The 27,228-nt window shown below is 35.2% G+C and overlaps 1 protein-coding gene across 14 annotated transcripts in view; it reads right to left on the bottom strand.

The window, feature by feature from the left end:
* NR3C1 (nuclear receptor subfamily 3 group C member 1) overlaps positions 1–27,228 on the bottom strand; it is a 127,955-nt gene that overhangs the window by 41,357 nt on the left and 59,370 nt on the right. The window lies entirely within an intron of this gene.

Below are 27,228 nucleotides of genomic sequence, written 5' to 3'. Positions count from 1 at the left end.
AACATATACAAAACAGAAAGAGACTCACATACTTAGAGAATGAACTTATGGTTACCAGGGGGGAAGGGTGGGGGAAAGGGATAGACTGGGAGTTTGTGGTTGACATGTACACACTGCTATATTTTAAATAGGTAACCGACAGGGACCTACAGGAAACTCTACTCAATACTCTGTAATAACCTAAATGGGAAAAGAATTTGAAAAAGAATATATACATGTATATATGTATAACTGAATCACTTTGCTGTACACCCCGAAACTAGCACAACATTGTTAATCAACTATACTCCAATATAAAATAAAAAATAACTATTGGGAGGCAAAGCCTAAATATGAATCAAAATTCAAATTTAAAAATTTATTTAAATGTATTTTTAATTCATTTTAAAAGTCCACTGCTTTTTAAATTTTTAGCACATACAGTAATAACTTCTGGCTATCTAACTGTATAGTAGATTAAATTAGCACATTATTGTGATGACAGGATGTTAAGAACTCCTGTTTCAGAGAAACTAAGGTTAAGTGATGCCCGAAGTAACAGATAGTTACCAAAGATATAGAATTAGTACTTTTTTTTATTATACTCATTTATTATCTCTTTACCATGCATTCTCCAGATATAAAGAAGGCTGACTACGTTTTGAAAACACATGTGAATTGTTCTAAAACTCAGTACTTGCCTTAAGTAAAATCCTTTGGTAAATTGTATAATTAAATATCAGTGAAAACATACTGAAAATATAATGTACTGTGGCACTGTATATAATGCATGTGTACTATGACTTCAATATGTTTGTCTATGTACAGATTTTCTCAATAAAATTTCATAAATAACAGTGATAAGCAGCATAAGCTATCATGCAGTTCCACTTTGCTGGACTTGGCAATAAAAATGAGCAAGCTTTGTTTTCTGTAGATTACTGCAGTTCAATTTAGAATATTTATTAGAAAAATAACTTCTGTTTCTTCTAAAGTGGTGTCTGCTAACATTTCAGAAACCATATGGGAATGGAAAAGAAACTTTGAAAGCACGTGATGACGGTTTTTGCTTTAAAAAGTTTTGGGGATATTCCTAGGAGTGTAAAAATTTCAAAGGCATGTGCAGCACTTTTTTGAGAACAGATAAATGGTAGCTACTGTTGTAGTGGGAAACATGCAGTCTGCAAACTCTGAATTTGATATGCAATTATGATCAAATAATAGTAATTCTTTTTCTAAAATAATTTGCAGGAGACTTAAAAACAAAACACTGTATTTTTACAAACTTATCTTAAACACTTTATCAAAGTCTGTCATTTTCACAAAAGTAATACAAAAATTAAAGCAAATCCCTTCCTTAAAAGAATAAGACCATGAATTGTCAGCCAATAGAGAGTGTTTTCAAATTGAGTTCTTATGTAAGCAGTTAGTTCTGTATGCAGGAAAAAGAACATGCTGAATACCAGTGCAAATGTGACATCCCTGTATGAAATTTTAATTTTTCTCACAGTACTCAAAAAGAGTAATATAAAGGAAAATATTTACTTCTGAAATGTAGCGTAAACCTGAAAAGAATGAGAAACAGTTACATGATAGAGAACATGAAAGGCTCACACTTTCTTGCCACTGCAGTGGGTAGCTGAAATGGCTGGTTGACTCTATCTGTGGGCTTGAAGGTCTCATTTGGAATAGAAAGAAAATTGCTTCTCTCCCTGCTAGCATCAACAAATAAAACATCATGTACAGTAGAGCGTCACATGCTAAGGTGGTTCTAGGAGTGGACTTGCCCCATTTTTCATTCATGTGGGAAAGGAAAACTGAATGAACTCAATATAACTATGATCGCCACACTGAGGAACACTTGTTACTATGTCCATAAAAAACCCAAACTATTTTTTCCTAGTTCTTTTCTTTATATCTAATCCATAATCTACTCCAAGATTATTGCTTTACATTCATTTAGAAATATATAGCTAGATACAGTAAAAAAGTAACTTGCCAAATAAAGCTCAGTTGGAAGATACTTTTTAAAATCATAAAAATAATATTTAGTTAAGAAATTTGGCAAACATCAAAAAGTCTAAATTAGAAAAAAAGCCATCCTATTTTTGTTAGAGAAAATCCAGCAAATACTTCTGTACAAATCCTTCATCTTATTTAATTTATTTTGGGGATAACACTATAGATGGCTCAGCTTTTTATATGTGAGGCATGGTTCATTTGTTGTTCATTACATAACATTTTGAGAAAACGTCCTATACGTCAATAGATCATCTTTTATTACATGATTCTTTAATGGTTGCAAAGTTTAACTTAGCCATTCCCTCATTATTGGTCTTTTTGTTTTTTCACTATTATAAATGCCACTGCATAAACTTTTCCAAACATCTTTGATTATATACTTAAGTTGTATACTTAAGTTAAATATCTAGAAGGGCAAGGAAAGCCAATGGACAATTTTAGGGCTTTTCACACATGGTGTTAAACTGCCTACCCTCCTTTGTTCCAGGGAAGCAGGCACATGCACGTCGCTACATCCATGCCTGATAGGAAACAAATCTGGTCGGCTGTCAATTGATGATCACTGCCTATTTCTCTACTGGGATGTTTGTCTTCTCTTGATTTTTAAGAATGTTTTTAGATATTAAGTATTTCAGCACTTAGTCCATTGAGGACATATCTATAAGCCCTAATTTTAAATCAATTTAAAAATATTTCAAGTCTGATGGTACAGTCTATGATGATCAGAGCCTGTGCTGTTGCTCACTTGATACTTCTTTTAGCCATATTATTGTTTGAAGTGTCTGTGAGCTTGAAAATAAAATGACCAGCCAAATATAGTTCTGGTTAAAGATGACATTTTTAACAGCTTTTTATTTCCACTCCCTCTGGAGCCCAGTAAAATGAGAGTAATGAACATTTGTTTTAAAAGGAGTAAACCTCTAAGAATAAAGACAAGAGAAGTGATATTTTGTCAATTATACCACAGTAACGATGAGGGGAAAGAAGAGAGAACATCAGCAACATTTTATACTGGATGGGGTGTTCTGGGGTCTGTTAAGTAACCAGTGGGGAAAGCTAAGAAGCAACCTAATTAATATGACAGAATTTCGAAAAGGCTCAGAAACTTGGGATAAAGGTGGGGTCAAAATTGGGAAGACTGGTTCAAAGGTCTGCTGAAGAGCATTGACAGATTTCTTTTTATAGAAATGGCAGGCCAGGTTACAGGGCCAACTTGCCTGACAAAAACACAACGTTGCAGAAACATTTTTGAAACATCACCTTAAAAGTGCTAGTGAGCTGACAAAATGATACAGGATTTGGGCTAAAATCTAAGGAAAAGCACCCTAACCACTTGTGCTCTGAGAATATTTACAAATTTAGACAAATTTGGGTTTCAAATAAAAGGACCGAAAACCTGCTAGAAAAATATGGATAAAAAACCGTATACAGATACTTTATAAAAGAGGAACTCCAAAGTTTTATCAGCCTCGTTAGTAATCAGGGAAATGTAAATTAGAACCACTACGAAATACCATTACACTCCCACTAGATTAGCAAAAATTAAACCTTTAACGATAAGAAGGAACTGAGTTTAAATGGTACATCGCTTTTAAAGACAGTTTGGCATTACCCAGTACGGATGAAGACAAGAATATCCTAAGATCCAGCAACTGCACCACTTGACATATACCAAGAAATTAATATTCATCCAGAAATTAATGTGCATATACAGTAAAATGTATAGCAATGCTGACAGCAGCATTTTTTGTAGTAAACAAAAACTAGAAACTATTCAAATGTTCATAATAATAGAATGGATATATATAAACAGTGGTACAATTCTAAACAGTAATGAACTATAGTTAAATATAATAACATGGATAAATTATATAATATAGTGAAAAACTAGGCACAAAGTAATGCATGTAATATTATTCTATTCAAGTTCAAAAACATACAAACTAAGATATTGTTTAAGGGTGTATATATAGGTAATAAGGAAAGCAAGAAAATAATTATCATAAGGGTCAGGACAGTGGTTACCTCTAGGGAGGGGGAACAAAGTGGGACTGTAATCTTGGAAGGTCACACTGCAGGCTTCCACGGTGCTGGCAGTGTTCTTTTTCTTTCCCTGGTTGGAACTTACACAATTATACTTTATAATTATTCATTAAATTGTATATACATGTTTTGTTTATTCTTATGTATGCTTTGTTGTATAATAATTATTTTTAATTCTAAATAAAATAAATAGGGAAAGACACAAATAAGTTAATCTGTACATCTCCTATTCCAATCACTGATGACTTCTTTCCTTTTGTTGTCTACATTTTCTCTTTCTGGAACTCTTGGGTACTCTCATTTTCTCTCCTATTTTCCATTTCTTTGTGTCTTTGCTCTTATTTCTGGGTTAATCTCCCAATCCTTCTATTGAGCTTTGCATCTATGCTGTCACCTTTTTAATTTCCAAGAGTTTGGTCTTATCCTCCGAAATTTCTCCCTTTTTCAAAATCCCTTACTCTTATTTGATGAATGCGATATTTTTCTTCTCTCTGAGCATATAAATGATGGGCTTGGGGAAGGTCCTTTCTCTCTGCATATTTTCTACTTCCTCCAATGTGGATTCTTCTGTTGCTTTGATCTCTGTTTTTGAAACTAGAAGTTATCATCTTTCCTTTCACCCTGTCCATCCTCTCCTTCTAGACAGAAGGTTTAAGGCCTTTCTCTGTAAAGAGCAAAATAAAGAATTCCAGACAAAGCTGAGGGCAGAGGTACCTTACAAAAAACAGGAGGGTTAAGTGAGCTGTTACATATCCAATATCCATGGAATTTTCATATGGTCTGAAGAACAGAGGTAAAAAAGACTTGAAGAAAAATTAATAGTGCCATATATACATTACTAATAAAAAATATCAAATTGTACACTTTAAATATATGCAATACAATATACATTGTATGTCAGTTGTATCTCAGTAAAAGTTCTTAAAGAAAAAAATTAATAGTGTTTAAGGGACCTGAGAGATGATATCAAATGGCCTAACATACATGTAAATGAAGTCCCAGGAGGAGAAGACAGGATGGAGCAGAAAGATATTCAAAGAAATACTGGCTAAGAAGAAAGTGGAATAAATCAGTAAAGTTTAGTATGGTGACAGGGCACAATACATAAACATCAATCTTCTTTCTATATTGCAACAAACCAAAAATGAAATTTAAAATTAATGTCACTTATAATAACAGCAAAACAAATACATATACACACAAAACAGGAATAAATGTGAAACAAAGGTAAGAGCCCTAAGGGAAAACTAGAAATTATTGCTGAAAGAAACTAAAGACGATCAAACTAAATGGAAGGATATAAAATGTTAGTTACGTCTATTCTCACCATATTGATTTATGAATTGCAATACTAGTCATAATCTCAGCAGACATTTTGTGTGTATGTGTGTAGAAACTTGACAAGCTGATTCTCAAATTTACATGGAAATGTAAAATCTTAGAAGATCCAAACCTTGGTTCTGCCTACTGGGGGAGGATTAAATATTTCAAAAGATGGTATCATTCATTTACCAAATATTTTTGAGTGCCAGCCATTAACTATACATAATGAAGGTAGCTCATCCATTAAAAAGGAAACAATTTTTCAGCCTGTAGGTGTACACAGGATTCTTTCAGATATTTTATAAGCTTTTGTAGTTTCAAAATATTAACCTGTATTACTTAGTTTAGTCAAAAGCCTGAAATATATTAAACAAGTCACTGCTCCAAAGAAAAAAAATCAGAAAAAAATGATAGTGGAATGTTAAAGGAAAGCAAATCAACTTAAAGTTCCCTTTGCCAAAGGCTTGGTTGGATGTGTTAACTCAGAATTATAGTTGTTCTTTATGAGGTTCTCATTTGAGTACTTTAAAATATTAAAGGTAAGAGCTCTGATGGCTTATAGTAAAAGGAGGTGCTCTACTTAAGCAGTCATTAGAACAGTAGTGAGTTTGAACAGAATAGCTGAAAACAGAAGTCATTCACTTAGCAACAAAAATGCCAATGCCAATGACAGAAGTACAAAGAACTACATCCACCATTGGTCTTTTCAGGGACATGTGTATATACTGTTCAGTTGCCCCAAGGAACATGCCTTTCCAATGCCAGAAGACAAGTCTTCTAACTGCCAAAACTCTTTTGACAGGACATATGCTTCATATCCTTTAATATTAATATAGTTATTTTGTTTTACAACAGAAAGTTGAAAGTGAAATGACATTAAATACTTAATATAAACCTGTTCTTAAATATTTTTAGAGAATTATTATTCTTTCATTATTAAAGTAGAATCCTTGGGAAAGAAAAGGCCTATTTGAAATAAATTATGACTGTATATAGAATTATTCAGTTTACAACAGATAATATATATAGATTCTGCCCTCAATTTTTATTATGAATTGAGCTGAAATGTTCTTACTATGGAACATTTGGGCTTGACATGACTAGAGTTTTGTGGCAAAGAAAACACAGAGAAGGAAGAGAGGATAAATGAATGTCTTTCATCACATCATGTCCTGGCTCACACCCATCTGATGCTTGTCCAGGATGACGTGATTGATGAGCCATAGGCTCTTCTACTGACGCCACATTCAAAATGACAAATTAGTCTCTCAGACTTTCAACAGGAATCCAGGACAGCCACAGTCAAACAGTATGAATAAGAAAGAGGTGCCTTGCAAGTGTTTAACAGGAAAAAGAAGGCTCTGAAACATGTTTTAACAGAATTTCTTTCCTTTTGCTTACCTCATTTAATCTGTTAATTTATTAATTTAGTCTGCAGTTATTAATTTTTACTTAATATGTGTTGGGCACTGTACCAAACACAAATGCAGTATAGGAATTACCTTGATTATTTTCATCTTGGTGACATCTTTCACAATGGGTTCTACTAATATCCCCACTTTAAGAATAAAGAAACAGTCTCAGAGGGTCAATTGTCCAAGGCCACCAAGGTGGTAGCTCTTTGAGAACTGGAATCTAGATTCTCAGACCTCTTGCTGAGGAGTTTCTTTACTGAGTTCTCTTGTTCCTCTGCATTTTGGTGACATATCAACAACACTTACTATGCATACACATTTGAAGAATCAATTTTTAGGAGTTTGAAAAGTCATCAAAAGGCAGTAAGAGAAAAACGTTAGCAAAACCAATAGAAGGAGATGGAATCAGAAAGTCCTGAGCAAGGAAGGAAGGATGACTGAATTCTTAATCAGGAGCTAGGAGACAGGAAATGTGCTGTGTACTTAGGATTATCTCAAGAAGTTAGATTCTGTTTTCATGAAGCTTCTGTGGCCCATTATAGGAGACGTGCAAGGAGACAGGCAGTTATAATATTCTGTAATTCATGCTGCCATGGGAGACTATGGAAGGACCTTTAGGTAGAGAGAGGTCAGGGAAGTGTTCCTGGAGGAGATAACATCAATGCTAAGAGCTGGAAAGGTAAGGAGAGAGAGGGAGGTTGAGAGAAAAGATAGCATGTGCACAGGTCTTTTGATATAGAGTATGGCTTTTTTGGGAAACTCAGAGACAACAGAACAGGACCAAGAAAAATACTAAAGGACAGTAGAAAACACTGCTCAACCAAGGTCCAAAGAGATCTGGAAGTCATAAAGCACACATGTTAGCATCTAGGGAAAGGTGGTAAGATAGAAATTTTAGTAACACGATGGTCATAGTGCATTTTCATATTTAGAATGGCACAGCATTTTAGTGCAAAGCAGATCCCTGTCCCCCCTTCCCAGAAGTGGGCTAGCAGAGGAATTCCAGATGTCCTACCACCAACTCTGGGTGACCATCAATAACTCACTTAGCGTTCCTGGAATTTCCCTCTTCTGTGACTCACAGATAAAGCCACTTATTTTGCAGGTGGCAGGAGCTGGACCTGATACTTCTCCCAGGATTCTTTCAGTTCTAACATCCATGATTCTCTAACTCAGACATATAATGGCAAACAACCAGAGATGAGCAACAACAATAACACTATCTTAGTGAGAACCAGTAATAGCAGGTGTGTTTTAAGGACCAAGCAATGTGAGTGAACTTGACATTCCTTACCTTAATCAATCTTCACCACTACCGCATGAGGTAGGTACTATTACTATCCCCAAACAGACAAGGAAAATGCAAACTCGGAGAAGCTACCTGTCCATAGTCATATAACGAGCAATTAGTGGAGCCAGATTTCTTTTCTAGGCATTCCAGCTACAGAGTCCATGCCCTTAGCCAGCAGCATGTGTTCCATGCTGCCTCTCTTTTATGCACTGTTAGTAGCAATGGTCCCAGTACTGTCATCCTCTGTATACGGATAATACTTACTCTTTTCAAAGTATTTTCACATTAGCAATTTGTCTTATTTTCATAATATTCTTGGAAGGTAAACAGAGTATTATTATCCCTATTTAGAGATGAGGTAACTGAAGCTCTGCAAGGTCCTGAGGAATTTAGTGATGGCACTAGGACTAAAATCCAGGTTTTATGACCTCCATTTCTGTGCTCTTCCAAATACAGCAAATTATATACACTTAAAAAGCCAACATCATAAAGAGATAAACTGCATATGTTCTCACTCACCTGTCTGTGGTTAATAAAGTATTTACTTTTAAAAATCAGTAATTTTAGGCTAGCATTTTTTCTGAATTATAGTTTTATTAATTATGTTCCTATAACATATAACATGGAGCAACCTTTAAGTTACTTTACTGTGATATAGTACTTAGCATTTAAATATTATATATTACTATGCCTAGCTCAGGAAATCCAGATTTTAGAAGGACTAAGATAAATTAGACATGGAAGAGAGAAAAACAGACTCCCAACAGTCTTCCATTGCTTATCATCATTGTATAAAAGTCTGCTTTTCTCTAACATGAAGTCAATTCTTAAACGTTATTTCAGTGTATCCTGTTAGCACACAAGTCAGCCAAATAGAACCATATCAAAATAACAGCAATGATAACAATATTGAGTAATTACTATGTACTAAACACTGGTCTAAGTATTTTATAAATATTAGCTCTTTCTAATCCTTACAGAAACCTTACCTTATTCAATCCTCACTACAACCATATGAGGTAGGTACTATTATTACCCCAAATAGAAAAGGAAAATGCACTCAGAGAAGTTACCTGCCCAAGGTCGTATAACTAGCAATTAGTTGAGCCAGACTGCTCATCTTGCACATGCATTAGCCCCGTTTTATGGATGAAGAAATTTAGGTTCAGAAAGGTTAGGTAATTTTCCCAAAGAAATCGACAACTAGAAAAGCATTGTGTCTGGATCCCAAATGAGGCAGACCACTCCAGATGCCATGCTCTTAACCACTATGCTAAACATACAGTGTTATGTATGTCTTTAATAAAGGGCATGTTACTAGGAGGCATACACTGCATGCTGTCGGGATCCTAAATCTAGGTTATCAAAGTAAGTTACTGAAAAGCTAGAGATAACTGTCAAGCAAATGAGCTGATATCCACTTAACTAAATGAGACCGTGGCTGTGGTCAACCAAGGGGCTGTGTCAGGGTCACTATTCCACTATTTTCTTCACAACAGACTTAGAATTCCAGGGCATTTGCCATTTTAAGTATGGCACAGTCTCCTAAATTGTTCCCACCTAGGTCCTACAGACCTCAAATCTTCAATCCATATGGTGTGGTCTCCCAAAGAAAAGATGAGACAGGATGGAAGAGGAAAACAGGTCTCTATCCAGCTACTTAAAAAGTCAGCATCAATTTATGACTGTCCCATCTACTATGCCATCAATACCTAAAAATAATTTGACAAAAGACCTAGGGCCTTGAACAATTATAGGAAACTGGGTTTTTGTGTTTTTGTAATAAAATTGTAAATCTAGAAAATTAAAATTTCCCAAATTTGGATACTCTCTGGATTACAAGGAAAAGACTGCCACCAAAATAATTTTGAGATGCCAGGAGTGGTTAAAATGAAACATTCTTAAAAGATGTTAATACAGTATAGCAGCAAAACTGAAATGACTACAAACTTCAAAGCTTAATTATACTTTTTAAAACTAAAAAAATAGCAAGCAGTTTTTAAGTTTAGGGAGAAAAAATTAGAATCAGAAAATCACATAAGATTCTTTTATAATTAAGCTTGCTTGGCAGAACACATTACAAGGTTACTGAAAATTGGTTTCTAATGTTACCAAAGCAGCAATAAGAGGGTGACCTTATATGTGCTCAGTATTTTATGATTTACAATACAGGCTTCAGTAAGTAGCACTGTAAAGAACATCCCTTTTCAGAGGAAAAGCTCTTCTTAATGAGAAGTCTCCCCCCACTTTTTTCTTGATGCTTAGATGTAACAGCATATAAAATGTACATTTGATACAGAAAATGTCCAGTATTCACATATCTATATATAGAAATCTTTTGCAATTATCTTTAATAAAATACAAGCAGAATAAATTATAATTAAAGTGGTAAGAAAGTAGAGACTAAAATTCAAAATATTCTCATCTGTTACAAAAGGGAATAAAACCTGTAACATTGTTATAAATTGCAGTCATCACCATTTGTCAGAAATGAAGCGAACTAGTACTGACATTTCCCCCTTCTATTAAAAAACAAAGAGAAACAAAACTTGCACATGAAAACTTGTAACTTAAGCCAGTGCCACTACTTCTATGCCCCAAATCTTGTGTTAATTATTTTTACAGGGTTATCACATTGTTAAAGAATTAAAGGCCTTCTTCACTTGTAAATCCTACTTAAATTACATGGTATTTCTAATATCTGTTATAGACAGTGGGGCATACACAATGACTTTTTGGGAAGCCCATTTTACTATGCACAGAACTAGAGACTGCTAAGAGCTTAATTAGGTAGTAACTTTCGGTACCCAAGAATTTCAGCCTAAAAAGGGCACCTCCTCTCCCTAGTCAGGAATCTGCAATCATATTCCCATTGTAGAAACTTAGACCAAACCGTACAGAGGAATATCATTTGGTGAAATGACTGATACTTTCAGGCAGGTAAAAGCTCTATCAAATATATGCTACTAAAATGCAGCTTTTATGCAACCCCTCGAAAACCAATGGCTTTGTTTTGTAAAAGACAAAGTCCAGATTTCTTCAGTTAGCAATACAGCCCTCCACAGCCTGTGCCCAATCTGCCTTTCCAGGTTGAGCTCTTACTCCTTTAAGTACACACTCCAGTGTCAGCTTTCAAACTCTGTCCCCCAACCAGGTTATCTGAATTCCTGTCCATTTGTGTCTTTTGGGTCTGAGGCCTAGACCCTCAAAATACAGGTAGCCTGATAGAGTTACCCTGCACACAGTTCTTTAGTATTCATCTCAAATCTCAGGACCTCCCTGAAGGTTTAACATTCTTCCAACCTATAGTTATGATGATAGATTATCTGTTGATTTTGCCTCACAACATCAACTCACCTTTCTTATAGCATACTTTGGGACTTCAATTATAAGATAATGAAATGTGACTTCTAGTAAAACTACTGAAAATGCCCACTAAAACTATAAACTACAACATTAAGTGACTAAAAATCAAGGCAGGTTATAGGGTACTGTAATACTACTTTTAAAAACCTATTTAATGACCAGATAAACTGGTACAGGTGATTCTTATTATTTACAGTTTCCATATTTGCAAGTTCACCTACTTGCTAAAATTTATTTCTAAGTCCAAAATCAGTCCTCACAGTGCTTTCCTGGCCTTTTGCGGAAAAGCACAGAATGGTGAAAAATTTGAGTTGCTTGATGCATACATTCCCAGCTGATGTCAAACAAAATGACACTATGAAACAAGTGTCCTTTTTGTGGTACATTTAATGCCTTGTTTTTGCATTTCTGTGCTTTTTGTTGGTGACTTCCCTGTTTAAAATGAAGTGTTTAGTATTCCTAAGCAAAAGAAGGTTGTGATGTACCTTAGGGAGGAATGACGTATATCAGAAAAGCTTTGATCAGGCCTGATTTACAGTGCTACTGGCCATGAGTTAAACATAAATGAATCAGTGTTATTTATTAAATAAGGCATCTTTAAATAAGAACATACAAAAAACAAGGTTACATATTGATAGGTTGGCAAAAATATTGTGAACAAAAGGCTCATCGAAAGCTAACCCTGTATTTCTCCTACTAGTATTTGGCTCTCTGTATTTGCTAATTTGATGCTCACTGAGAGCACTCTGTGAATAACTAGAGTGAATAATGGTAACAGACTATATATATCCATATGATGAATACCATACACCCACTGAAAAGGATGATTAGATGAGGGGTCAGCAATTTTTTTCTGTAAAGGGCTAGACAGTAAGTGTATTAGGCTCTGTGGACCGTGTGTCACATACTTTTTGTTAACTTGTTTTTACAATCCTTTAAATATGTAAAAACCATTCTTGGCTCATGGCTTTTGAAGGGCCAGGTTTGGCTTGTGGGCTGTAGGCTTGCCAACCCGATGAAGATCTAGATGCATTATCCATATCCATCCATTACCCTTAACCATTACGTACATCCATCTACCCATAAATACATTCTGCATTTATCCACTGAATCACTCCTTCATTCAACAAATTATTATATGAATATACTCGTCAGAATATTAATTGCTTTTCCTTTTCTAAAAAAAATCTAAGGACTCAATTTAAAGTTTTTATATGAGTTTAAAAAGAGAATGGGTTTTACTATATTGGTAAATACTTTTCCACAAATATTCTTTGCATTATTGGCAGAGGAAAACATCCAAATAATTATTTTTCTCTCCACGCATGCTATCCTAGTGAAATTTTATACAGATTCCTAATTATTGCTGAGTAATGTGTGGTAAAAACAGAAGTAAGGAATGGGTGGGGGGGCAGAAGCCTCTTACACTCAAAACAATTTTTCTCTCCTTAGCCCTCCCAAATCCCTGAGATAGGATGGAGAGAGTCAAAGATGGTCATACTCTTTTTGTGGTGGTGGTGGTGGTGGTGGTGAAAAAATGGTAACAATCTTCCTTAGCTGCACTGCTTTACAAAAACCCAAGCTTCCCCATTGACACAATTTTCCTTATAACACTAACAACTACTTCTTTCTGCTTTAATCTGAGATTACAGGCCAGGAAAGGGAATTAGAAATCTCTTCCTTCTCTCTATCATTGCTGATAAGTATACTCTCATTACCATGACTGAGTCATTCCTTATGTGTGAGGTCCATACATGGAATAGGCTTATCTTTCCAACCCCTAACCATTCTTACTAGCATTTATCATTTTTAAAGGACTTTACTCCTCCTTCTAGGTCCGCTTTGGAGCTTGGCTATCTTTCTCTCAATTCTGTCACCTACCACTATCCATTGTTTGATGATTCTGCCCACATCCAGGCCTCAGTGTTTTACTTCAGTTATAATGGTCAAAAACACAATATTTCCTAAAACAAATTCAACTCTTCTTCCACCCCTTATCCTGCTTCTTTCCTACATCTTTCATAGTTTTGTTTCCTTGCCTTCCAACTTCCTCCCTCTTCCTGCTCACTTTCTCATTTATTCATATTTTTTTTTGCATAAATGTTTTGAATATTTATTTAATATTTATTGAGCACCCATCATATCCCAGGCACTGGGCATATCACAAAAGACAGATACAGTCCTCTACTCTCACAGAACTTTAAGACTAATGGGAGACAGAGATAAATAAGTAGTTGTAATACAATGAGATAAATACTAGGATAGAGAAAATGCCAGATGTGGGGGGATCAGGAATGGGCTTGCTTGACAATGTAAGTTTTAGCTGGGTTTTGGCTACCAAGGGTTGGCTATCCAGGTGGAAAGGATATGGGGTTAGAGGTGGGGTGACGTATACATAACAGCATTGTGCAAAGGAACAGAGGCAAGAAAGAGAGAAATAACAGCAGTTTGGAAAGGTTACACAATAGAAAGCTTATTGCCAGATTATAAAATCCTTGAAGCCGTGGTAAACTGTCAGACTGCCCTGAAGCAATGAGGACCCTAAGGTATTATAAACAGGGGAATGATCTGATCATTATCTGTATGTTTGAATGCTCTAGCTGCAGAATAGAGTATAGATCGAAGAAGGAAGCAAAAGGAAGTGTGGCTTGGAGTTAGTTGATGAATTATTTTGGACATGCTGAGTTTGAGAGGACTGTAACTCATCCAAGAGAAGATACCAGTAGGTAGTTAGAGATAAGGGTCAGGAGGATGAGAGAATGCGTCTGAGCTGGAGATAACAGAAAATATGGGTGTCCACTGCATATGGATATGTGGTAGCTGAAGCAACAGAAGAGGATAAGATTACTCAGGGAGAGGGAGAAAATGACAAGAGGGCCTAGGACAGGGCTCTGAGAAACTCTAAAAGGAAGAGGAACTTGCAAAGAAGAGGCCAGAGAGGTAGAAGGAGGAAAACTAGAAAAGAGTATTATTATGTTACAAAAACCAGAGGAAGAAGCCTTTACAACTAGGATCCTGGTATCTAGCATAGGGCTGGTAGACAGTAGGTTGCTGGAAAGTGTCCACTGGATTTAACAAGAAGGTAACTGGTAACTTTGGAAAGATGTCTGTAGTGTAGGCAGAAGCCAGTGATTCTCTTCTCCAAGGTCAGTCGGTTGCCTCATATCTTCCAAGTGGCTCTCACGTCCATCCATGTGTTTCCTTCTCCACTGCCACCACTCCACTTCATGCTTCTACTACTACTTACCTAATCTTTGTCAGTGTCTCATATAACTACCTTTCTACATAGTCGCTCTTCTACAGTTCCCCCTTCCTCAAATAAAACAAAGCAGTATACAACTAACCCTACACATGACTGCCATGGTAATTTTTTTTTTTTTTTTAAGATTCAGCTTAGAGCAAATCAGTCCTAGTTCAGAAACATGATGGTATTCTACTGCCTTCAGAATAAAATCTGAACTCCTTAGCATGACATTCAAAGACTTCCATTATTTTGTACTAATCTGTGTCCAGTCATTTTGCCCACACTCCAAAGAGCCCACACTCTGCACATCTGGCTTTGTAAAAAATGACCTCAAAACTTTTGTATACATTTAAAAAAGTCAAGATTTTAATTATAAGCATGTAGGTGAGAGTAATTTTTTTTAATTAAAAAAGGTGGGTGGATGGGTCCAGGGCTCTGTTTACCCCACTACAAAAAAACAAACAACATCTGACAGAGCAGAACTGTCATATAGCTCAGATACTCCCTGTTGTATTATGGCATGAAACATATAGCTTAAAGAGGGGGAAAATGGTGTTTTAAACACTTCATAGTGAATTTTATAAATACGAAACTGTTTTTAGAAAACATTTCCACCCTATTATCAGTTCACTCATTCTACTACATTCTCAACTATGTGAAAGGACAAGAAAAAGAAATAATGGCTTTCTTTTTAAAGTTTTTTCCCCTACCAGTCTTGCAGAAGCTGTCCAATGGTTTCTAATTGGAAGACAGTAGTTTGTACATACTGTACTAGACCAGCAAGTATCATAGCTTTCCAGTTATACCACATTCTTATTAGGAAATAATAATATGGGTCAAAAGCCATTTAAGACTTTCAGACCAATTTTATTTTTTTAAGCTTTTTATTGGAATATAATTGCTTTACACTGTTGTGTCAGTTTTTGCTGTATGACAAAGTGAATCAGCTGTATTTATACATATACCCCCACATCCCCTCCCTCCTGTGACTCCTTCCCACCCTCCTATGCCAGCCCTCTAAGTCATCACCCATCATCGAGTTGATCTCCCTGTGTTTTTCAGCAGCTTCCCACTAGCTACCTATTTTACATTTGGTAGTGTATATATGTCAGTGCTACTCCTCACTTTGTCCCAGCTTCCCCTTCGCGCCACCCCCCACCCAGCCCCCCATCAGACCAGTTTTAATCCAAACAGATCAGGGAGGCCTGTGACACATCTAAGACAAATACTAAACATGACCTAACAGGTCAAGTGGGTTTTGTTATGATATTTGGGCATAGCTGAATCCCTCACACCATTCCCACTCCCTTAATTTTGTTTTCCTTTGTAGCTTTCTAAGATTTTGCACAATGATACACGTGGGTAAACACACACTTGATGCAGTGCAGTGGTGACAAAAATGCTTAGCAAAATGTTGCCCTTTTACAATTTATGCTGCTTGCCTTGGTACTACATTACATGGTGAATGAAATAAATGATATACATATATAAATGCATATATATGTTCACATATATAAAGATATATAAATGAAATGATCCTAGGATCAATCAGAAGATTACTGTGCATTTGATAAATCCTATATCCCAAACAAATAATATTTATGAAAAATTTCTTACTGAGATTGGTGCAGCAAAAATTTATTATTGTGAACTTAAAATATCACTAAATAGCATGAACTAATTATTCTGGACATAGCTGCTTGGTTTATAGAGGAATGCCATGAAGTCTGTTCCCCTTCTGTAATTGTAATTTAGCATGTTCTCAATTACAGAAAAAACATTTTCATTCATATTGCTGAAAACCTCAACATCTTCTATAACGTGTCTTTTTTACATGCTGGGTTTATTTTTCAGTCACAAAATATTATTAATATCTAACTATGATAGAATACTCCTGTAATGGCCACAGCTATTATGTTTTCAGTGGTTCTCAGAAGAAATATCTGAAACATTTGGAGGGCTTTATCAGTATATAAGTAACCAATCCTGAGCCCCCAAATTCTAATTAATTAAATCTGGTGTGCAGCCTGAGAATTTCCCAGGGGACTCTGATTTGGTGATCAGCTACTTCTTACTCATCACAGTCTTTGCACCAGTTAGAGGTGACAGAACATATAATTTATATGTTACATACTTGGGGCACACAATCAAAATAATTTCTGTTTGGTGCCTTTGCCATTGCTAATTTTTAGTTTAATTCGAACTAAGATAAATGCCTTGACTTAATTTTTCTTGGTAAACTGCCATGGATACTCTTTAGAGATAATGGCTAATTTCTTAGTATTGTTTACATCATCAACTATCCTAATTTTTAGCCCATTGCTACAACTCAAAATAAGTAAAACATTATTGTATGAAATGGCAAATGCTAATCCCAGTTTTGATTTGCTTTTTTAGTTTTCAAGAGGAATGGAGTTTCACATTGAGCTCCTAAACACTGGTAACAATAGAGATGTTCGAACATAAACATTCTAGATTTTATTTTGTCTGCAGTGTTGACAGAACCACAGGGCTTATTTATTAACTTGAGTTTCATGAATGAGCTTTACCTAGTTCCAAGAAGCTCCTCATTGGTAAAATGATAAAATATTATACCTATGTGTGTTTTGTGCAGTTTTCCTTTGGGAGAAGGTCAGTTACTTTCATCAGATTCTCAAAGGGGTTTATGGCCCAAGAAAGCTTAAAAATACTGATTCAGGGAGAATTGAAGCATTCACTAAAGTACACTGTACACTCTAGAAAAAATTATTTTCATATTTTAACAATGAAAGAAGGGCAGGCTGTCTAAAATCAAATGTCCTTCTGTTTCCAGCTTGCAGTTATATTAGTTTTAAATGCACTGAAAGAACAGACAGGGATTTAAGTGATCTTAGAAAGGGAAACATATGCCAACTCAATAAATGTCTTTTCACCCAAAGAAAACTTACTAATTTAATAATCAGGTATTACATCATGCAGTTAAACCCTACCTGAAAGACTTTCAGGTATGAAAAAGATTAAGTGTTTAAGGGTAAAAGATATAAACTACTGTATTACTTTATTCTTAAGTGATAATATATGATTTTATTGTCAAAAACATATTTTCTTAGATTTTAATGCTTTAATTTTTAAAATAAATTTTAATTTTAATAAAACTTCCTTCATCCAATTTACAAATAAATAAAAATCTACAAAAATCTTTTAGAAACCTTCAAATTAGTAATTCAATTCTACAAAACTGCTCTAATCTTAATAAAAAAAAAAAACCTAACCACAAGCATTGCTTGAGTTGTGGATACAGTAGAACAGTCAAGAAGACCATTAGGGCTTGACTAGTTTTTCAATAAAAAATTGTACAAAATTCAGGAGCCTCCACTTTACATGCAGGGATGACACTCAGTTGGCTTAGGTGGTTAAATGATTTACCACCTCCACACAGTTGCTTTGGGCATAATACATCTTTAGAGGAAAGGTAAGGTCTTTCCTTCTTTTCCAAGATATTTTTTGGGTTTATCTTATCTAAGTGGAAAAATAAAATGAAAAAAAAAAAAAAAAAAAAGGCAAAACCCAAAAACTCAGGTTTTTATACCATATAATGTTTTTTTCCCCCAAAATAGCGTTGGCTAGTAAATTAAATTCTTTGAAACTAGGTCAGAGAAAATCTCAAACATAATCCCAAATAGACAGGGTGAGAGCAAGCCAATTCAAAAAATTCCTTTTAATGATTACAACTGCCTTTTAAAACTTGTCATGTTAAGTGAGAGGTATTCAGATCCAGTGAAATAGTACTAATAACTTCCGAGGGATTCCTAAAAGATCTTGTAAACTTTAGAAGATCTTATGAGGTACTTAATAAATCAGTACAGTTGTGCCTTTTTTCCCTGTTTAAAAGAAACGGAAATGAATAAGTTAAAAGGCACTTTCCTAACCCTGACTGCAAATCACAAGCTTGATGCTGCTTGAAGCCAGCTGGCATGGTGCCCATTTACAGTAAGTTGTTTACTTCTTGTCGACCAATCACGCCACAAAGAATGAATGCCTACAGACAGAGTCAGACTGTCTTTTCAAGACAGAGAAATAGAGAAAGAGAGGTTTATAAGCTTTATTAAATTCTTAGAGGTATTTTATTACTGCTCTAAAATATTCTAATCCAGTTTCCATAACCTCTGCATTTTAAATTCAAATAATTGCCCCTCAATAGACAATCTTAAAATAATAGTTTATCAGTGGAATGAGCGGTGTCCTCTAATCATTTTAAGTACCTTTTAAATATAACTCTTAAAGGCTACAATATCTATCTTAAAATGGATTTGAACTTAATTAGACTGAAACCTTTAAATACACAGTGTTTAGCATGAAGATAGAGAATGGTAAAAGAAACAATGTGCAGAGGAGGAGTAAAAAACAGAAAACATGAACTCTCATTATCAAGAGAGAAGTGGGCAAGAGTAACACAATGATTCAAACAAGTGATTCCTGGTCTGCCCCCATGTTTGCTACTTGGGACTTGGAGAGCCTCTCCCCACCTGCACTGGCTAGTTTAGGGAAAACCAGGTAGTAATACACCTTTTTCTTTTGGACCAAACTTGTCTACTGTCCCTATTCTCTAAATGTCTCCCCAAGGTTATCTGCCATCACTGGTAACAGCTGCCATTGAAAAGTTCAGAACATGTCTTTCACTCAGTGTGTTCAATGAATGTTAAAATGAGTGACAGACATAAAAAGGGAATGTTTCACCAAATAATCCTAGAATCAAGTCACCAAGCATTCTGAACAAACCCCAGCTCAAACGGCCCTAGGAATCAAAAGTACTTTTAAAGCCACATATCTGGAGCAAGAAGATGACTAGCCACAGAAATGATAGATACCTTTAACTGCCTCTGTGGGAAGAGGAAGAAGCTGATAAGACCGCAGAAACATCCAAAGCTAGCTACTATAAAACAGAGAGAAAGCACTATTTCGTAGGAGTTGGCTTCTCTGGCTTCTTCCTTATATGCTTCTTGAGTCAATTTTTCAGTAGGTTCTAGAGACTTAACGTCTTTTAGAGTACCCTAAGCAAGTCATTTCATGACAGCCATTTTCAAGTTATCTCAGTTATATTACCTAATTCCCAAGCCCAAATGGCAGAGTGAATCATTTTATTAAATGTAGGACTATTTAGGCCCTCAGAGCTAGTATGGGTTTTTTGTTTGTTTGTTTCTCCACGTTCTAAGTCCATTATGCCCAATAATTTTGGAGCGTTAATTCCTGCAGCTTTTGGTCCTCTGCTAATAATTCTTCTGCCATGTCTAACTTTTTTGTGTTTTTCATAATTTCCATTTCTTAAAAAAAATTATTTGCAAATTCTATCAAATAACTTACTAAATTATCCTATACTACTTTCTAAAAAAAATTTGAGGGGGCGGTTAGTGCTAATGATCGTCATACTTAGGTTAAATCTCTCTTTTGGGAGCCCAAACCAGAAAGAATGTCCACAGAGTACTGGGACTTGTTATAGGTCAGAGTACATGTTATTTCTAAGATCTCACTGGGGTGTGAGGTTTAAATTAGACTTCAGTCAGTAGGTAAATAAAATCAAATTCTGTCTTTGTTACAATAGCTAATACCTGGAAAGGTGCCAGACTCATGGCCTTGGAAATTATATAGTTTGTAAACAGGATTTCAAAATAATGCTGTGGCAATACGAGTACTTCCTCACTTCCTCAGGCACTTCTAAACCCAAAGGGCTAACAATCATCAGCTATTCATTAAGTAGGTTGAAAGTTTTATTTCATATGGGTAATGCATCTCCTAGTACATCTGCTAAAGGACAGCAAGTTGGTTTTCAACACGATGATACACAGCTTGATAACAAGACTATGCATAGCATTAACAAAATTCACATTTAATAGGTTGATAATTAAATATAATTCTTCTATAAATAGTTCCAATTCTCAGATAAATTTCCAACCTCACTTTCCCTTTCAATTTTAACCAATGGAAAAAACATAAACAAAAAACAGTTTTGTTTAACAAAACAACTCTCTTATCCTGTACAAAACTGAGCAGCAAAGCATAGGAAAGCTGAAATTGAAGAAAATCAAAAGATGCATTTTACCTATTAAGTGAAAAATTCTATAACTAAAAAATTCAAAATGAAGTTTGTAATCCTCACTTTAGAACTGAACTAAAGAAGGGCAGTGTAGGCACTACAAGTAGGGTAATGAACTACAGACAGGGTAATGCCATGGGCTTTTCTTCCTCCTTTTCTTCACCTCCCCCACTATTTTTATATAGGTTTTTCAGAGTAGTACCTTCAAATAAGCATTTTTAACACTCAATAAAAAAGAAAATTCTTTGGTAATATATTAGTTGTCCTCACTGAAAAATACACACCTTCATAATTGTGATTTTATTGTCTCTTATATTAAGGTGGTACATCTATTCCTCTTATCTTCCCCCAGGCCTCACCTTCCCTTATATAGTTGTCAGATATCCAGAACTAAAACTACTTCTGAAATGTTAGTTAATAGCTAACCAAAAAACCTGAGGTAAACAAGAAAAAACTTAAGCAGATATTTTCTTGAACAAATATCTTTTCAAGCCAAATGAACCGTTCTTTCATCTGAAAACAGCCCAGTTAAGATGCCTTGATCTTTAGGTTATTACGTGCTACTGAACAGGAAATTTATTTTCAGCAAAGTATGTTAGGATTTGGCTGAATGGGGCTGGGCTACAAGGAGACATCTCTTCATATCCTCCCTTACCAGCTTCCCATTCCCCACCCTAATAAACAAAACATTTACAGAATTGTTAAGTTTTGTTCTTTTTACTTCTTTAGTCATCTTTTCCAATACTTTGCTGCCATTTTCCAGAAGACATTATTATTTAACATTTAGTATATAGAGAACTCCCCATCAGAGATGTTTTTTTCTTTATCTAGTGGGACCCATGCTAGCTCAGCAGTGGACAGGTCACAAGAGGACATGAGAAAGGAAGAAAGGCTCTGGGACAACTGCATTAACAGCAAGTATTCCACACAAGTGAATGATACAGTTTTGAAGAGGGATAGCCTTAATGTCATTTTGATCATGAGTCATGAATATCAGTAGCATCCTTTGAACACTTTTGCCATTACAACCGTCAAATATCTGGTACCATTAAATATTTATGAAAGGAATTCTACTGTGTAAATGTTACCAAAGAAATCTGAACACAAGAACCTCGTAACTATTCTCTTTGCCTGTAGTTTTAACCTGCTCTAATCCGTTTTCCTAAAGCAAGAGTTTTCAAGCCCTTAGCAGCAAAATCCTTTGTTTTAAAAAATTAAACCTTATGTAGAACCCTCAATACAGAAAACAGGTAAAAGTGATACTATACTGATAAAGCATACTTTATACATTCAAAACCATATTAATCTATACAGGAAGCAATCAGATCAGTGAAGTTGTTTTGCTAAACCCAGTAAAACTGAAATTGGAATGTCAGGGTTACCATCACACTTGTATTTAAACAGAGTTTGGAAACCACTGCCCTAAAACCTCACACTGTCTCCATTATCAGCCCCAAGCCTCATTTCCAAACCTCTATCAAGCCTTCTTTTCCTTATAAAAATAAAGCCCGAAGTTTAACAAGGCCCACCAAAAGTTGCACTATAACATGTCCCTCACCATTTCTTGCAGGAACTGTCTTCCAGTCAATATGTTTCCTCAGTGACCCTCAATATGCCAACTCCATTCCTTCATTCATTTACTTAACGTATATGTTCTGAGTGCCTATGAGCCTCTAGATTTTTACTTATTCTGCCCCCTTTTGCCTTAGAATCCCTCAGTGATCTTCAACAAAAGCTTTCTCCTCTTATTTCCCAAAGTACTCAGTGACTTCTGCCACTCATGAATTCTTAAGTAATTGTCTTTATTAATTAACGGGCCACATGGTATATAGTCAAGACTAATACAAAAATGAACCAAAGTATACAATTGTTTCCTCACTGTGGATTTTTAAAAATCGAGCTTTTATTTCTACTAGAGAAAATAAAACCATTTCTGAATTTCAAAAATACAGATTTGAGCTTCATATTTTTTATAGAAAAAGCATATATGAATGCACAGTTTAACTGGTATGTGTGGTTTCAGCTTACTCTGTTGAGTAATTAAAAATTTAAAAGCCACAGTGTGACACTGTGAAAAGCTACTAGGTTGCAAAAGAAAAGCCACAGTTTTCGCACACATGATTAAAGAATAATTATCCAACGTATTTTTACAGCACATTTGATCAAAATTTTGAAATATAAAAAAAAATTTGAAATATACTAAATTCATAGCTCTAATCTCTGCCACTATTTGCAAACTCAATGAAACTACTTCTAGTGGATTATATATGATTCAGTTCTGAAAGATGTTTAGATTTTTTTCTCTGCAACTTTATGTACTATCAAGCTATTTTTTAAGAAACTGATGAAAGATGCCAACCTTGTTTCAGAGAGAATTTGAGTCAGCTTTAAAAGATAGGTAAAATTCAAGGTGGTAATTTTAAAGAGGATGACGTTTTCAAGCTTATCAATTACATTTCTGTAGGAGTTGCTTACTAGATCACTGTTAAATTATGTAGAAACAAAATATTCAGGATACTCTCAGACTTTTTCTTTGCTGATTAATTTAAGACTAATCTAAAATTTACTATTGCCACATAAAAAGGAACAGCATCAATATAAGAATAAAGAAATATACGCATATTTAATCACATAGTTGCCAAAATTGGTACTAGGCTTTGTCTTACCTGTAAAATTTAATGAAACATTAATGACACTGCTCCACCTACTGACGTTTCTATGGTTTCTGTTATCTCATTAAGGGACTCCTGTAAAGCAACTGATAAATAGTAAGCAGAGTGACTTCCAAATTAAATACATGTAAGCACACAGCCTAGCTCTACTCTAAATTGTCTCTACTATAAACTGACAGCTGCTGCTGTATAGGACCTAAAAAGTTTTGTCTTGAGTCTATCCAGTGAAAGATAAAAACAAACAAAGCACACAGAAATTACAGCATACTGATTACAGTTTACAATCAGTTAAATATCCCACAGAAGAAGGAATGGGGATGAAGAAAGATAATCATGCTGCAGAACAGTTGTGGATGGAGCATTTTCCCCTCAGCAACGGGAGAGTACTCAGTGTTTAATCTGAAAACAGTTTAGAGCTATTTATCTAAAAAGTCAATAGCTTTCTTTTTTTGATTGTTAGATTAAGCTAATTTTACTGAATATAAACAGGAAGCACTGCTGAATGACATAAGACAAAATAGGTAGCAGCAATACAGGAATTAACGTCACTGGATTAAAACCTTCACCTGGATTATGGCATAATTAAAAACACTAAATTTTAATAGAATTATAAAAGAAAAGGAAATTTTTATAGAATTATAAAAGTTAATTGGCAAAAGTTTTCTATCAGTTATTTCCTAGATGATGGAGAGTCTTGATCAACGATATGCATTCTGTGTCTATACACAATGCTTTTTAAAATCATTTGTGATAAGTGAAAAGACTAGTATTTTACAAGGGGGTGTGGGGATGAGGTGAGTAATGTTCTATTCCAAGAAAGCTAAAGTATACTATAGAATCCCTATTTGTATTTCATTCTAAAGATACAGTATTATTCAGTGATATATTTCCATACTTCACACACGTTCTCTGATTTTTTGCCCTTTATTACTGAACAAAAAGTACACCTGATTTAAGTGTAAAGAGCATGCAGGTAAAGCCAGAGATTGACTGTTTGGTGCACACTCACAATTTGTATCACTGTCCTAATTTAATAAATATAGAAACCCAACTTTTTTTCCCCTTAATCAGCATCATCATATTTCTATTTTTAATTCATTTCACTAAAATTACATTAAAAATATAACAAATGGCATTTGAAATAAATTTTAAAACCCTAAAACTCTTTCTTCAAAGAAAAGCTTCATTGGAAATAAAGTATGTAGTAAAAGCTGGGTAGATTTCTCTGTACTAGACCCCAACTCCTGGAGTTATCACTGTAGTTCGTGACAGTTCTTCAAAGTAGTCTGAAAAATCCTACGAAATCAATCAGCTGCTCAAATACCACCATACAGATAAAGATGGCACTACTACTGCAACTGTTGGATGGTGGGCAGTACAACCACAGAGTGCCTTGAAATGTCTGTCAACTGCTGTAAGAATTTTCTAGGTTTCCCAAGGAAGGCAGTTTGGTGGAAAAGGCATAAATATGTACTTTTCAAACAACTGCAACTTCTTTACAAAAAAAGCTCATTTGTTCCAAAGTTGAACTTGTGACAGTTCAGGACTACTTATATAGTAGGCAATATACAAAACTACAGATTGTAAAGTTTAGACCAACAGTAAAACAGTTTGCAATAGCTCTAATGCTGGCTTTGGGTGAATATGATTTCATCTTCCAAACCAAAGGGCCGTAACAGTATTTTCCATTATTCAGAACTGGGAGAGACTTTAGAGAAAAAAACATTTGGGTTTTACAAAAAGCTCTTTTAATATAAGAGGGTGAAATTAGCATTCTGTAATGACCTATATGGGAAAAGAATCTAAACAAGAGTGAATATATGTGTATGTGTAACTGATTCACTTTGCTGTACAGCAGAAACTAATACAACATTGTAAATCAAAACTATATTCCAATAAAAATTTTAAAAAAAAGTGACATTAGCAAAAATGGTGGAATAAGGAACTCCAGATTCCATTCCCCTACTAGAGCAAAGGAAAAAAAGCACAAAAGTCAGAAACAACTGTTTTGGAACCCTCAAAGGCTTGCAGCAACCCAGACAATGCTTATTCCAACACCCGTCCCCCACTCCCTGCCCCACCCCATCACTCTCTCACACACGCACACACACACGCACACACACACACGCACACACGCACATCTTGCTAAGAACAGCAGACTTTGTGGTGTTTTTAACTTACCCAGTGCCATCCCCTACTCTCCAGCTTAGCAGTAGTCATGAAAATAACAGCCCATATTCCTGGTACCAGAGGTAGCAAAATGAACCTTATTTGCAAAGAAAGAATTCTGATTATTTGTTCTTACCATTCTGGTGGCTGTCTAGAAGACCACCTCAAAAAGATTGTCTTTATTTTGCCTAACTCAGGCCTGGCTTAGTGCTAAAGTGCTATACTGCAGGGGTGAGGGGCAGGGGTGCAATGTGTGGTTGGGGGTGAGGGAGTAATTTGTTGGCAATGTTCATGCTGATGTCTTAGTTTGCTGTTGCTTGAGGTGATGGATAAGAGTTGGAGGCAAACAGTAAACTAACCAGAAAGCTTAGAAGGAAAGCCTGGAGCTTTTAAAAGGCCTGACATATTCTGGAAATCTAGAAGGCCACAAGCATGGCCTCTGGAAAGATCTAAGAAGGCCCTAGGTTTTCATCTCTATTGACCTTGAAGCTCTGTGGAAGCTGGAAGTAAAGTCTAAGGCAGAGTTGTAAATTCCAGGAGTTAGAGTTAAGGGCTCACCCTAATAGACACACTGAGCCTCTGGGCAAAGATTTGAAGATTTTTTTGTTTCTAGATATTAATAAAACCACTGTTCAATCATTAGCTGACACTGAGCTAATGGAAGAGACTTCAGGGTCCACAATGGACAAAGAATACAACCTTTACAGAATTAGTTCAAAGAGTCATTAAACAAACAACATCTATAATATACATCAAAAACAAACACTGCAGAGGGGGAAGAGGTGCCATTTTGTAATATGTGAAATATCCTGTTTTCAAAAAAATTACAAGGTATGCAAAGAAATAAGAAAGTATGGCACATGCACAGGAGAAAAGAATAGAAGCTGCCTGAGGAAGCCCAGATATTGATCTTTCTAGGCAAAGCTATTTTAACTGCCTTCCGTGACACAAAGTAAACTATGTCTAAAGAACTAAAGGAAAGTAAAAACAAAAATGTGTCATTAAATTGAGAGGAATAAAGAGATATTATGAAACTGAACTAAATGGAAATTTTAGAGCAGAAAAGTATAATAACTAAAATGAAAAATTCACTGTTTGGGGCTCAACAGCAGATGTGAACAGGCAGAAGAATCAGTAAACTTGACATGGAAAAAACAAACAAACACACAAACAACAATACCAAACAGAGTCTCAGAGACCTGTGGGACACCATGAAATATACCAAAATATGCATAATGGGAGGCACGGAAGGAGGAGAGAAGGGGGCAGCAAGAATATTTAAACAAATAGTGGCCAAAAATATGCCAAATTTGATGAAAAATATCCAAGAAGCCCAACAAACTCCAAAAGACCCATGCATAGACACAGCATAAACTATCAAAAGCTAAAGACAGAATCTTAAAAGCAGTAAGAGGGAAGCAACTCATTATGTTCAAGTGATTCTTAATAAGACTAACAAGTGATTTCTCATCAGAAACTATGTAGGGGCAGGCCAGAATACAGAAGGATGACATATTCAAAGTGCTATAAGAGTTCAGAGTTAATCAAGAATTCTGTATCTGACAACACAATCCTTCAAAAATGAAGGCAAAATTAATACATTTCCAAATAACAAAAACTGAAGCAGTTCATCA

Source organism: Hippopotamus amphibius, chromosome 1, assembly GCF_030028045.1.
Source record: "Hippopotamus amphibius kiboko isolate mHipAmp2 chromosome 1, mHipAmp2.hap2, whole genome shotgun sequence".
Taxonomy (NCBI): domain Eukaryota; kingdom Metazoa; phylum Chordata; class Mammalia; order Artiodactyla; family Hippopotamidae; genus Hippopotamus; species Hippopotamus amphibius.
The sequence above is the reverse complement of the archived record's forward strand: the minus strand, read 5'-3'. Positions and strand labels throughout refer to the sequence as shown.